This window comes from Narcine bancroftii, chromosome 3 (assembly GCF_036971445.1).
Source record: "Narcine bancroftii isolate sNarBan1 chromosome 3, sNarBan1.hap1, whole genome shotgun sequence".
NCBI classification, from domain to species: Eukaryota; Metazoa; Chordata; class Chondrichthyes; order Torpediniformes; family Narcinidae; genus Narcine; species Narcine bancroftii.
In genome coordinates this window covers 298,809,232-298,822,511 of record NC_091471.1, presented here as the reverse complement: position 1 = coordinate 298,822,511, position 13,280 = coordinate 298,809,232, and the positions used below count along the sequence as shown (strand labels likewise).

The following is a 13,280-nucleotide window of genomic DNA, read 5'->3' as shown; positions in this document are numbered from 1 at the left end:
AAGATGTGATAAGAGAGCAGTGCCACATAACCTGTGGCTGCATTGGAAAGTAAGGGCAGCAGTTGATGGAGATGGACAGTTAGACCAGGATATTGGGATAGGAATGGTTCATTTGGAAAACTAAAAGGGGAGGGTATACATTTTAAATTTAGACATGCAAATAGGTAACAGGCCCCTTTGGCCCATGAGCCTGTGCCACCAAAAACACACAAATGACCTACAGTCCTAGTATGTTTTGAGTGGCGGGAGGAAACCAGAGCATAAGGAGGAGGAAACCCACACAGAGATTGTACTAATTCTTTACAGACAGCGCTCTGTAGGAACTCCGGTCCTGGTCACTAGGGCTGTAATAGTATTGCACTAACCGCTGTACTAACTGTGCTGCCCCTATTGAATGGTGAAATCTAGCTGGAGGTGGCTGAAATTATGGAGGCTGTTGAATGTGGAGGCTAGTCAGGTGGAAAGAGAGAACCAGGGGAACTCTGTACTGCTTTGGATAGGGTAAAAAAAAATTATGGTTGTACTATAATCCCCTGCTACTAACAAAGACTAATATCCCCTGTTCTTCTTCACCACCTTATCTATGCTAGATTTGCAGAAGGGCATCCTTTGTTCCTCAGTTCTCTCTTGTGTAGTACCCTTCATTGTGTATATTCTACATTTATTAATCCTCCCAAATGCATCACCTCATACCACTTAGGATTAAATACCATCTGCTCATCCAATCAACTGATCAATATCATTCTGCAGCCGAAACCACCAACCTTCATGTCATCTGCAAACTTGTTATTTGCACCTCCTACATTTATATCCACTTCAGTATTTTACATAACAAGTAGTAAGTGTCCCAGCAACAATCTCTGTGAACACTTATGGTCACAGAGTTTAATCACAAGCAGAAGCTTCCACCACCATCCTCTGCCCCTGGTATCAGGCCAATTTTGGATCCAATTTATCATCTTGCGTTGAAGCCCATGGGCTCCGACCTTTTGTCCCAGCTTCTCATGTGAGATCTCATAAGGGGCTTTATCTCAGCAATTCATTTTGCTTCCTCTTCAAAAAATTCAATCAAATGAGTCAGCCAGGTTCTTCTGCTAACAAAGCTATGCTGGCCATTTTTTGATTAATCCCTGCCTTTCCAAGTTCAAATTATTCCTGTCCCTCAGGACTGCAATGACCTGGTTTATTCTTCCATCCATTCCTGAATAAATTTGCTATCATGTAATCATCTGGCATTTCACTTGTGGCAAGAAAAGCTCGAAAATCTCAGTCAGGGCACCAGCAATAACTACCTGCAATACATCTTATGGGACCCTCAGGATTTCTCCACTTTCAAAACTGCTAAGTCATTTGATAATAATCTGTTGTAGAATTTATAGAATCTATAGTGACTATAGATGAGAAATGCTCATTTAAAACCTCACTGATTCTATCTGGTTCCACACGGATTGCCTAACTCTTTCCTTGGTTCCCCTATTGACCTTCATATACTTATTAAAAGCAATTAAAAGCTTTGTGGTTTTCCATAAAATTATCTGCCTGGGGCATGTATGCCTCCACTTTTGCCCTCCAAATTTTGTTATTAAGCACTTCCCTCAATTTCAATGCTCCTGAAGGGTCTTTCAGGTTTTCAGTTCCATATACCTGCCATGCTTCCATTTCTGTCCTTGATATTCCTTGACAACCAGGTTCATTGAATTTCCTTTTGCCATGTAAGATATATGTTGTCTCTTAATGCTCTTTATTAAGATTTAGTCTGACCACCAGCTGTTCCCAGTTCATTCTGTCAAGTGCTGCCTTATGGCATTGAAATTGGTCATCCTACAATACAAGACCTGAATTTCTAGACCATCCTAATCCTTCCCAAAATAACTTTGAATTTTACAGAGTTCTGGTCATTAATTCTAAAGCACTGTTCCTCTTATACTTCAATCACTTGCCTGGCTACATTCCCCAAGATTAGGTCCAGTAATGAGGTGAACTGGGAATTCACTACTGGTGTGATGTTCTAAAGACTGGCTCCTCCCCCACATAATCCTGATATAAACCCTGGATCCCCACCAAAACCCCAGCTGAGTCCAAAGACCATGTGTGCTATTCTTACTGAATAAAAGAATGTTGTACTCTCTCTGGTCTTGAGTGCCCTCAGTCACTCGACAAATAATACTCCTTATTTTGTTGGACAATCTTGTTGAATTGCCTTAAATTATTCTCCATAGTGCATTTTTAAAATTCCACTCCCTCCAAGTCTTTGACACTGCAGTGATCCCAGTTAATAATGAGAGAAATGAAATTCAGTTCTTCAAAAACCTTTGTGATCTGTCTACTTATCTACTCCTATCTCTCTTGCTGACAATAAGAGTGCCTGCAGTGTTTCCCAGCAAAGTGTTTGTCCCTATTTGTTACTAAGCTCTAATTGAATTAAAATGTTCCCCTTCATTACCATAGTGATGGACTGCTATATCAACCATGTGACCTTCCTTTTCCATCTCCCCATCACACCAGAAGACTTTATGTGGTTCATTGTAGCCAATAGGAGAGCTGATTGCTAGTGGAAGTGAGAGATTTAAATGAGGTGAATGTGAGGTGCTCCTGGTATTCATTGCAGCCAATAGGAGACCTGATTGCTGGTGGGTTGAGAAATTTAAATGAGGTCAATATGTGGAGCTCCAATGCCTCATTGTAGCGAATGGAGATGTGATTGCGGGGGACCTGATGCAGGTGGGAGTATGAAGCCTATAAAAGTGAAAGGAACCTCAGGTGGAGCAGCCTCTGTTACTGTGGGATGTTGAAGCTTTGAAGGTGGATGAATGTTGTGCTTCTATTGAAAACATGTAGTAGGGTAAAATCTGGAAGATACAGGCCAGAGAGCCCAACATCTGTGGTTGGTAAGTTAAGAAAGAGCGTTCTGAGGGAGAAGATATACATGCACTTTGATTGTCAAGGGCTGATTTGGGATAGTTAGCATAGATTTGTAATGGCTGATTCTCACAAATATAATTCAATTTTTTTTTAAAGATGCGACCAAGAATGTTGAAGGAGGGCAGAGCTGTGGATGTGGTATATTTGAATTTCAGCAAGGTATTTGATAAGGTTGCACACAGTTGGCTGATCTGGAAGATTATATTGCAGAAGATCCAAGGTAAGATAGCAGAATGGATAGAAAATTGGCTTCATGGAAGAAAGCAGAGGGTAATGGTGGAAGATTATTTTTCTGGATGTTTGTGACTGGTGGTACGCCACAGAATTTGGTGTTGGTCCCATTGCTGTTTGTCATACATAATCAATGATTCAGATGAAAATGTACATGTCATGATTAGCACGTTTGCCAACGACACTACAGTGTCTAATATTATAGATAGTTGAGATGATTTGCCAAAGATTGGAGCGGGATCTGGATCAGGTTTGCAGAGCAATGATTGGTGGAATTTTATAAAGGGCAGGTTGTTCATTTTGGAAGGTTACATGGGTAGGACCTACAAAGTGAATGGTAACGTTTGGGAATGTTATAGAGAAGAGAGATATTGGAGGGGAGGAGCATAGTATCTTGAAAGTGCTGTCACAGCTAGAGTATGTAAAAAGGCTCATGGGAACATTGACCTTTACTGATCAAAGTATTGAGTATAGATGTTGGGAGGTTATGTTGTATAAGACTTTAGTAAGGCCCCATTTGGACTATTATGTTTAATTTTAATTATTATACTATAGGAAAGATGTGACCAAGCTATAGGTGGTATGGAGAAGATTGACGAAGATATTGTCAGGATTTGAGGGCTTGAACTCTCGGAAGAGGTTGAGAAGGTTAGGTGAGGGCAGAAGGTTGAGGGATGATCTCATCAAGGTGTAAAAAATTATCAGTGTCTCTTGCTCAGAATAAGGAAATAAATAATAAGAGGATATTTCTTTAAGTTGAGGGAGGAGAGATTTAACAGGAACCTGAGGAATAACTTTTTCTATAGGGTATAGCTAGTCTATGGAATGGGCTGCTGGAAGAGGTATTGAAGGCAGGTTATCCTGCAATGTTGAAGAACATGTAGACTAATACATGGATAGGATGGGTTTAGCAAGATGTGTTTAGCAGGATGTAGGCCAAATAAAGACCGGTGGGACTAGTGTGGGTGGGACATTTTGATTGGCAAGTTGTGCTAAAGAGACTGTTTACGTGCTCTTATGACTACATCCTGGAATGTTGAGTTGTCAGTCTGCTCCTTTTAGACAACAATACTGTCATAATCCCATGTTTTGATTATCTCCTCAAGTTCATTTTCCTTACCAGCATGATTACATCTGTTCCTTCTATATTTTTCAGCTCTTTCATTTCCACCTGATGACATCCCCTCCTGTCTGTTCAGGTATAATTAACCAGTCTTTTCAATTTCACTGCCATCTCTGTTATCCACCCTATCACAATCATGTCTTTTGTTTCCCCACCCTCCTTCCTCATGGTAATTGTGCAGATCCAACAATTGGTCTAAATTATTGACTCTGTATTCTCCCTCCAGGTACTCGATGACCTGTTGGATATTTTCAGTATTTTTTTTTGTTTTTATACAATTAGTCATTTGACTCATATCTTGCAAAACAACCCACTGATCTTGAAAAGCAAAGATTACTTATTTGTAAGGAAACCTATAAATTTGAACTGTTTGAACAAAAGTTGTAAAAGTGAGGGTTTGTGCCTCATCTGCTCTACCACCAGATTAGCTCTCATGCATCTCTGATCAGGGAGCATGTCACAAATTGACACTTTATAAATTGTATGGATTTAAAGTTGTGGTGGTATACCATTGGCCTACTGCAGGGAGAAACCTCTGTACCTGCAGGAGTGTAAGGGGACAGAACAACACCTGACCAGCTGTCAATCAGTCAGCCTGAATGGATCAAGCCCCACCCGTTCGGGTGTCAATCACCCTCCGGGATATAAGCCTGCTCCGGCCTCCCGAGACCTCTCTCAGAGTTGCTCCAGCCACAGTCAGCCTGGCTCTGTGGAAGTCTTTGTGGATTAAATTGTGGTGTGCTATTAGCCTGTTGCACAGTCTTTACCTTGTGTGTGTCTGATTCTGGCTAACAGCGCACCATAAAAGTTTAAATATATCCACATGAATCTCCTTGATCTTTAAAAAAAAAGTTTAAGAATGTTACCATTCCGAGGGAGTACAGTAGGGAATTTTTTCCAGAGTTGCACAGCTGCCCAATTACACCCAATTAACCTCCCTGTTCACCTACACCCCAAATATGTTTTGAATGGTGCATAGAGAACTGAGCCCCCAGGGAAAGCCTATGCAGACGCAGGGAAAGCGTACAAACTCCTTACAGATGATGCAGGATTCAAATCCTGGTCCTGATCACTGCTGCCTGGAACAGAGTTGTGCGAACTGCTATGCCAAATGTGTCACCCCAATTGTTGAAGGGGATTTGACTCATCAGTACCTTTTGAGGTATTGGGCTAAATCTGTCCTAATAAAAGGATAACAATGCTGAACTCTACTCAACCACAGTTTGACTGAAATCACAAGAACATAACCAGCAACAGGCTGGGCCACCCTGGGATGAAGGATCATCAATTTATCCTGCAGATTATTCTGAGGATGGCCATGCCCACAGTTTTACTTCAGCTAAACCGAATCCAAGAGGCCTCTTCTTCTATTTTGCAGTTGTAAAGAGAATTTGGATAGGCTGGGTACATTCTCACTGAAATGTTGGAGGCAGAGGTTGACCTTACAAAGATTTGTAAAATTAGGAGGGGTACAGGTAACCATATAACCGTTTACGGAGTGGAAACAGGCCATGTCGGCCCTTCAAGTTCGCGCCGGTTCAATAGAACAACTCCACTAGCTCAACCCTCCTGTTCTCCGCCCATAACCCTCTAACCCCCTCACCTCCGTGTACACATCCAACCTTCTCTTAAATGACAGAAGGGACTCTGCCGCAATTATCTCATTCGGAAGATCATTCCATTGTTCTCTTATTACTCCCAGTGGGTTCCCTGCTTCTCAGACAAGGTCCACCCACTGGCCCAGGCCACCACATTTCCCAGGGTGGGGAATCTTGAGCTAAGATGGAAAAGTTTAAGAGGTGAAAAATTTAAAGGAGAATTGAGAGGTCAGTTTTTTCAGACAAATGGTGGTGATTATATGGAACAAGCTGCTACCCAACCAACCAATTTTCCCTTGCAAATGCTGCAACCGTGTCTGCCTGTCCCGCATCGGACTTGTCAGCCACAAACGAGCCTGCAGCTGATGTGGACATTACCCCTCCATAAATCTTCTTCTGTGAAGCCAAGCCAAAGAAAAGAAAGAAAGAAATCCATTTGGCCAGGCATAGAGAGATCTGGAGTTAATGCAGGCCAATGGGCATTACAGTTGTCATTGGAGAAGGTGAGCCTAAATGCCAATTCCTATGTAGTATGGTGCTATAATTTTCTACCATGATGCAACATGTTCAGCTGAAATATATTACATTTAGTTAAGTTCTGAAACAAGATATTAATATTCATGCATTGAGCAGCACATAAAGTTCATGCTATCATGCAAACCATCTTGCCTCTATTGACACTATTTGAACGCTGCTACTTCAGGACATTTTCCAACATATTAAAAGGCCCATCCCAACCCAGTCACATTCTCTTCACTCCTCCCCCATTGGGAAGAAGACTCATGAGTTTGAAAATGCGCCACGAGTTTCAAGGACAATTGCTTCCTCTGTCTTATCAGAATGATAACCCTTTGAACTGAAGCTTTTCTCTGTAACACCGTACTTTGCATTTGTTTAATTTTTGCATAGCATATAGTGACTTGCCTCATGTTTTCACTGTAGCTCAAAGCCCGGCCTCAATAGCTGACGCTGGTTGAATTTGCCGCGTTAGTACATGCTCCCTACAGACAGCACAGGACTTTAAGCTTTACTCGTATTTTTAAAATTTATTTGCTTACTTATTTCCTCAATTTTTTTTTGCCTATTGCTTGGGTTGCCAGTTAATTGAATTCTGGATATCAGGAATTTTACTGTGTCACTCCACTCTTTAAGTGAGCGAGGCAAAAGACAGGGACCTATAGGCTGGTTAGTCTGTCCACAGCGTAGCATCAAGCATTGTTTGCAGCTGCAGAAGATAATATTTCCCCTGAGTGGTTCCAGAGATCATCGTGGCATTGCATTAGGTTCCTGAGGGTCTGATTCCGGATGTTGGTTGTTATACTGCCTCTCCACTACCTTTAGAGTTTAGAGGGTCTCTGCACCCGACAGTTAGAATACATCTCTCACTCCAATTCAGGCACCAAGGTTTCTAGTACCACTACCCTGTTGGAACTGAATCTGTCCCATGTTGTGCCGTGATCAATATTGTTCCAATCAGAATGGCTTTCTAGAATACCTGCCAGAGCCTGCTGCACCTTCCAGAAATGCATGCCTGTAGGAAGTGCTAGAGCTAGCCAGTCCATCACGGGCACCAACCATCAAGAAGGCAACTGACATCGAGTAATTCCCCCATCATTTCCAAAAGCTGCACCAATTTGAGATTGGAACTAAATAATCTATGTGGTAATTCAAGTAGAATGCTGAAAGGACTGGTGAAGTTCACTCAACACCATTGACTCTCGGGAGTTGGTGCAGGTTTGGCGTGACGTCGAAAACCCTGGCATATTTCTACAGATGTGTGGTGGAAAGTGTATTGACCAGCTGCATCCTGGTCTGGTCCGAGATCATTATTGCCCAGGAGCATAAAGCCCTGCAAAAAAATAATGGACACAGCCCAGGACATGGGTAAAACCCTCTTCTCTCTTTCTCCCCCCCCACCCCCAACCCAATCAAGAGCATCGACAGGAAACGCTGCTGTCGAATCATTAAGGATCTTCTCCACCTGGCACATTCTCTGTTCTCATTGCTATAATCGGGAAAGAGGTGTAGGTACCACAAGGCTTGCCCTACCACATGCAGGAACAGCTGCTACCCCTCCACCATCAGACATCTCAGGAACGAACTCAATCAGGGACTTATTCAAGGACTCTTGCAATTCTTGATTATTTTTCTCTCTATTGCACAGTTTGTTTATATTTCTTTATATGTGTTCATTGAGTCAGTATATTTTTGCACTACCAATAAGTGGTAATTCTACCTCATCTGCATGAGAAAGAAACTCGGTGGTATGTATGCACTCTGACAATAAACCTGAATCCGAAATCTGAATCTGACTGAATCCACAAAAACATAAATAACAGTTGGGTCAGCCTGGGCTAAGGGATCATTGATTTAACTCACTAGTATTTGTAGAGTCTACAATATGACATCATCAAACCAAATCCAAGAGAGATAATCTTGCATCACAATTATAGCCATCTGATCTGACATTCTCAGACAAAAAGCAGAGGTCAGCATCATCACTGGGCCGAGAGGAATCCAAGGGAGTACACGTATTTTCATGAGGCTTTATGATTTTTGAGGTCTATTTACTCGAATTAAGCTAGCAAATTCATGCTGAAATAATAGCTTAAAAGTAGATAGGTATGTCTGACATTTGAAATTGACGCACCTTATTCACAAAATGCAATTTTACTGTGCAAATGAACAATAGCATATGACATTAAACACAAGTATGATGGTTATAAAAGATTTGCTCCACCCTACCCAACTCATCAACTCATACAGTATATTGGCTTCTTGTATAATTCATTTGGCATTTTGAATTATTCTTTATCTTAATTCTTGTTTGTTGATTTTGTTGAAGTTGATCCTATTTTTAAATTACTACTTGCAATGCATCAATCTTGAATAGCTGGTGTATGGAGCATGAGCTAGATGGTTCTAACCTATGGCTCTGGAGATGGATTATTAATGCCGTACTAGCACTGTACTGATCTACTGTACTGGTGGTCTATTGGACCAATAGACACACTGCATTATAAGGAGATGCAAAAGACTGCTGGTGGTGGGATCTGGAGCAAGAAATAACTGTTGAAGGAACTCAGCAGGTTGAGCAACATCTTTTGGATGTGGTGGGGAATGGGAATTATCAGTCCTGATGGAGGGCTTGACCTGAAATGTTGACAATTCCTTTCCCTTTATAGATGCTGCTTGAAATGATGGTTTTCCAACAGTTTTTTTTCACTCTGTGATCAGCCTTGATCAGAAGTTCCATGTCATTATCAATGATATCGTCAGTTAAAGGTAATTTTAATGCTTTTCTTATTTAAATTTTAATAAATCAGCACAGTGGAAGTCTATTCTGTCCATTGAAACCCATGCCACCCAATTACCTACTGACTCTTAACAGTTTTGGAATGTGGGAGAAAACCAGAGCTCCCAGAGGAAACCCATGTGATCATGGGGAGAACATACAAACTCCATACATACTGCACAGCATTCAAACTAATGTTACTAGTGTTGTAATAGCATTGCACTATTCTATCTCCAAACCAAGTAGGCCCTTGCCTCCTGTCTTGGGTAAACTTATACCTCTCACTTTGTTCGTTTTAGATTGGTCACAGTGTTTGAGCTACCGAAAGAAAATAGACACACACACCGAGAGCAGTTCAGTTTATACAAATGTTTATTACAAATTCAAAAGCTGATTTCACACTACAATATGCAAGCCCTTCCCAACTATACTTATCAACGCTTGGACTGGTCCCAACTCCCGAAGCGAGGCAACGACTGCACACTTGTAGTTGGTTGTCAGGGCGCCGGTAGCAACTTCTCCACTTCCCCTGACCGGGACGTTGGCTGGACTCCAGAAGTTCTTCTTCTTGCTGAGAGATGTTGCCACCTCTCAGAGAGTCTCCTAACTTCAGCAGCGGGACCATGACTTATATTACCCAAAAACTGCTAACCTAAGCACCTATTCCCAGCACAGCAAGAAAGATAAGCAAGCAAGCTAGCATACTAGGTTAATTAACGAATAACTTAATTTTCAGCTTATCATTTGGAATACAATGGTTTATTCAACATCAAGGCTAGGCCTCTGACAGTCTGTGACCAAAACAAGCAGGAAGATTAAATGTTCTCGGTACACAGATGTCCTTTCCTCAGATAACAGCATCTCTGGCCCCTCGGTGGAATTTTGCTTATGTCTGCTGATTCTAAAGCACAAGCAGGTTCTCAGCCTTGCAGAACCCAAAGCTGCAAGTTTAAAAAAAACAGGTTAGAATCTTCCATTGCACCTCCCAAGGAATATTCATGATGTGCGAGGTACATCACATTCTAGTTTCCAGGACCATACCTTCTGGAACACGAGTATCTTGAGACATACTAAAATAAGTGTTTCTCTCTGAGACGAGCAGCTGTTTGCGTCAACTTTAACCAGAGGACCCCAAAACCCAGCAGCAATAGATATTTACCAAGACAAATGGTTACTTAAACAAAAGTTGCTTTTAATTATCTTTAAACATGAAAACAGGATCAAACTTCCAACTTCAGCACTTTCAGGTGGCCAAAATACCGACTGTAAAGCCGCCTATTCTACCCCAATGTGGCTGTCGGGTGGCCATCTGAAAGTGGAGAACCCGGCCAGGAGGAGCACTTATCTAACCCTCCTCCTGTAGGTATATTCTCCGGTTCGGAGAATCCCCGTTGCACCTGAAAGCAGCAATGGGACTACGGCCACAGTCCACAGGAGCCGGTGTTTGCTCAGATGCGGCTCTCCTTCAACCGGCACATTCAGGTGACATAAAGGTGTCTTCTCCGCAGCCACCTGAACATGCCATCCGCACTGCCCCACCCACGTCTGCTGGAGCATTATCTGCGTCTGAGCACCTGAAAGCAGCTTTACTTAACTTAACCCCCTTCTAATTCTAAGTGCATGTGTATGTAATGTGTGTGCAAGCTTAGAAAAGTTATTTGATTCACAGTCCAATCTCACTTCTCATTCCTCCAAGTTCACTGGTTACAGGCAGTGCTTGTACTGTGCACAGAAGTTCACCAGGCTTTGGGGCTTGAAAGGTAAATGGTTACCGCTCAGGAAGGTTCTTGTCAGCTTTCAGAGAGAGATTTGTTGTTCGCTGGACACAAACGGATTCCTTGTAATCAGCCACGTCAGTATTTTGCCGAAGAAACTTGCCCCAACGGGGTTTTCCAGATGATAACCTCTTTCTTTCAGCTCACCACAGAGTTTGTTTTTGTTTCCCTTATTCCAAGTGAAACATTAGGCAGCCAGTCCTCTCCTCTTGTATGGACCACAAGGGCTTTGACCAGGCTGAACTATGCACTCACAACCTGTCTTCAAAATGGAGTTTTTCCACAAACTTGCCAGCTTGTCCTGTTCCAGTCACAGCTGCTGCTGAACTGAATTTCCCTCCCCTTCCCCCTCCCCCCTCCCTCCTTGCAAAACCACATGACCCTCTTCCAGCACAGCAAAATCCACTCGGACACCCTGCGGCTCTGAATCTAATCCTCAGAGTTCTTTCGTCTGTTGGTTTTCAAAACAACAATCCATTAGTGAAGTCTCTATAGGGACTCCCCAAAGCTTTTGCAAAGGCCCTCAGAGCCAGCCCATCTAGCTTGAGCTAGACAGTATTTTTAATGAGTATTTTAAATGAGATCTGTTTTCAATTGTTTGTATCTGACCTACACTAAAACCTGCCACAATTTATCTCGCCAAAGCATATCTATATACAATGTAAAACACAACATAATCTGTCACAATACCCTATCTGGACTGGGTCCATGGGTAAACCTCTACAGTATGAATACCAGTACGAACCAGCTGGTGTTTGGATTATAAAACCAGTCAACAATTTGCATTTTGTTTTCGTTCACATATTTTAATTGTTGTCGGTATAAATGTTTTTGAATCTTTCTAAATGTCAGGAGAAATCTTATTTTGACAGCATTGTGCTGAGTGTGTAATGACTTGTCTCCTGAAAGGAATTAATGCTGTTTTCTACTCCAGGGCTTCACTTAGGGTGGAGTGTTCAGCAAGTAGCTTGTCCTGGGAGGTTCACACAAAGTAAGAATGAAAGACAGATTGAACTTCTCACTGTCCCCACATTATGTTCCCTCAGCTTGTGCCTTTAGCCAGTCATCATCGCTGTTCAACAAAATCTATTGAAATAAAGCATGCCTCATTTACACCAGATATACTGACTGGTTTGTCAGATTTGTTAGGAGCCCAGAGGACCCCCAAACCAAGCAGCAGTAGATATTCACCAGGACAAATGGTTACTTAAACAAAAGTTGTTTTTAATGATCTTTAAACACGAAAACAGAATCACACTTTAACTTATTTCTATTGACTTAACTAACCTAACTTAACCCCCTTCTAATTCTAAGTGCACATATATGTAATCTGTAAGTTCAGAAAAGTTCTTTGATTCACAGTCCAATCTCACTTCTCAGTTCACTGGTTGTAGGCAATTCTTATACTGTGCACAGAATTGAACATTTATAAAGTTCACCAGGCTTTGGTGCTTGAAAGGTAAAAGGTTACTGCTCAGGAAGGTTCTTGTTGGTTTTCAGGGAGAGATTTGTTGTTCCAGAACACCCACAAATGATTTATTTCCATCAGCCACTTCAATGCCGAAGAAACCTGCCCCGTCAGGGTTCTCCAGATGATGACCTCTTTCTTTCAGGTCACCACAGAATGCCTTTTAGTTTCTCTTATTCCAAGTGAAACATTAGACAGCCAGTCCTGGAAACGGTTAGAGTTAGAGGCAGTTTTCCGTTCTCTGGAGGGCTACTGTGAACACATTCTCTTCAAGAGGATTTAGATGGAGAGTCTTGACCTAAAATGGCTCCACACACACTGCCAAGCCCAGTAAGTTCCTCCAGCATTTGAGTTTTGCTGCAGATTACAGGATATGGAGTCTCTTGTGGCTCTCAGATGAAGATTTCACTGAGCACCTTTCAAGTGAAGGTTGAGGGATTTGTATGATTAAACACATTCTGTATTGAGAAGTCTACCAATGGATCAAGTGTCATTTGAAAGAGTAAGGAGAGGTCCCACATTATCTTTGTCCAGGACTTGGATGACCCATTCATTCCCATGGTGGCTGTGGTCGGCACCTCTTTCATCAACATTGTGTACTGTCAGTGCATGGAATCTGTGCTGCAGAGGAAATCCAGATTCTCTCATGTGCTCAGAAGGATTTGCAGGATCTCACATTTTGCTCTTCTCTTGCAGAAGAAATCTTTTTTTTTAAATATTTTAATTAATCGGCACATACAAGATCAAGTAATTAACAATAATAAACCATAATAATATAATAGAATGTGCTGAAACTGAATATAACAAAATAAAATCTAAGATCTAAAAACAAATTAAAAAAAAAACACTGCATACTACAAATAAAAAC

General features: G+C 41.7%; 1 long non-coding RNA gene across 1 annotated transcript in view; it reads left to right on the top strand.

The window, feature by feature from the left end:
* LOC138756523 (uncharacterized) overlaps nucleotides 1–12,007 on the top strand; it is a 28,637-nt gene extending 16,630 nt beyond the window's left edge. Inside the window, exons 2-3 of the long non-coding RNA XR_011353127.1 lie at nucleotides 9,060–9,159; nucleotides 11,879–12,007. This is a non-coding gene — a long non-coding RNA (uncharacterized lncRNA). The remainder of the gene's footprint in view (nucleotides 1–9,059; nucleotides 9,160–11,878) is intronic.
* Nucleotides 12,008–13,280: the final 1,273 nt, after the last annotated feature.